Source organism: Punctularia strigosozonata (genome assembly GCF_000264995.1).
Source record: "Punctularia strigosozonata HHB-11173 SS5 unplaced genomic scaffold PUNSTscaffold_34, whole genome shotgun sequence".
Classification (NCBI taxonomy): Eukaryota; Fungi; Basidiomycota; class Agaricomycetes; order Corticiales; family Punctulariaceae; genus Punctularia; species Punctularia strigosozonata.
In genome coordinates this window covers 1-1542 of record NW_006767466.1, presented here as the reverse complement: position 1 = coordinate 1542, position 1542 = coordinate 1, and positions in this window count along the sequence as shown.

The window sequence follows — 1542 nt, the reverse complement described above, 5'->3', positions numbered from 1 at the left end:
CCAAATCTAACACCAACACTGACCCTAACACGTTGACCCTAACTGATCCGATCACAATACACCTACACCACCTGGCTAAACAACCTGCCCTAAATTCACAACATCCTGTCGGCTGACCAACCCTAATCCTAACCCTAAGGTCCTACCCACACCCTGATCTCAAGCTTGCTCCAGCCGTCCACACTACGCTCCAGACCTGCCCTGAGGTCCAGGTCCCCTGCCTTCCCCTTCCTCACCTTTTTGGGAGCCTTGGATCAGGGTCCACCCTGGCCAATACGGTGGTCCCAGCTCCAAGGCTCCCCCTCAAGGAGGGTTAGGCCTTGCATTCCTCTCCCCCAAAAAATGACAGGGGAAAGGACCTCCTCTTTGCTCTGGCTGCACTGCAGACACTGAGGGTCATGTCTGCAGCCTCACCATCCATGGACCTCTGCACACCCCACTTCCATACTGTAGGCAATCCCCTCTGTTAGGGCCAAATGTGCTCAAACGCACTTCAGGGGTGAGTAGAGGTGTCCACTATATCGCGTTTTTTCATTTTATTTTTTTAATCACTGCTAGCTGCTTCCCAGGCATGTCTGCTGACAATGTCCTCACCACATCACATCCCCCCCAAGGTTGAGGTAAGCCTACCCTAAGGTAGCCCAGGGCATGTGCAATTGAATTAAAAATAAAAAATAAACCCCAGTGAGGCAGAGGGTTGTGTCTGCCTGTTCATTCACATACACCTGATAAGATGCAACGGGCCTGCCCTAAGTGAAGTGACATTGCCAACAAACAAAAACCACAGCACCCAGGATTCCCGCGTGGTCCCCCACCGTGGTACTAACTGGGCGGCACTCCGGTTAACTGCGCAGATCGGACGGGATGCGGTGCTTTCGAAGTCCTATGGCCGTGGATACTATACATGCTTTCTGTACGGGTTATATGCCTGTGCATGTGGTTAGATGCCAACTTAATCCATGCCCTCACATGTCATCGAGGGAACCAGAAGACCGCCTGCTGCTCTTGCTTACATCCGGCTGCCTGGTATCCAAGTGCAAATGCACCTGCCCTACAGCTGCGCCGGATGAAAGAGAGAAGAGTCCAACCGGCGGTTGAACAAATCTTTAGAACAAGGGCTTAACCTCAGCAGATCGTAGCAACAAGGCTACTCTACTGCTTACAGTACCCCGTTCCCATTCAAGTCGTCTGCAAAGGATTCACCCCCGCGCATATTAAGATTTCGATTCGCAGGCAAACGACCTCGGCATTTCCGCCAAGGCCGCCCAGCCCACCTGATTTGGTTCACGAGCAAAGCTCTATTGCAACACAAGTAACATGTGCGGGACCAACATCATCGTTTCTAGCACGGATTCTGGCTTAGAGGCGTTCAGCCATAATCCAGCAGATGATAGCTTCGCGCCATTGCCCGATCGGACAGGCGCAAATACCAAATATCTGAATGAGCGGTTCCTCTCGTACTAAGCTCAATTACTATTACGATAACACTCCATCAGTAGGGTAAAACTAACCTGTCTCACGACGGTCTAAACCCAGCTCACG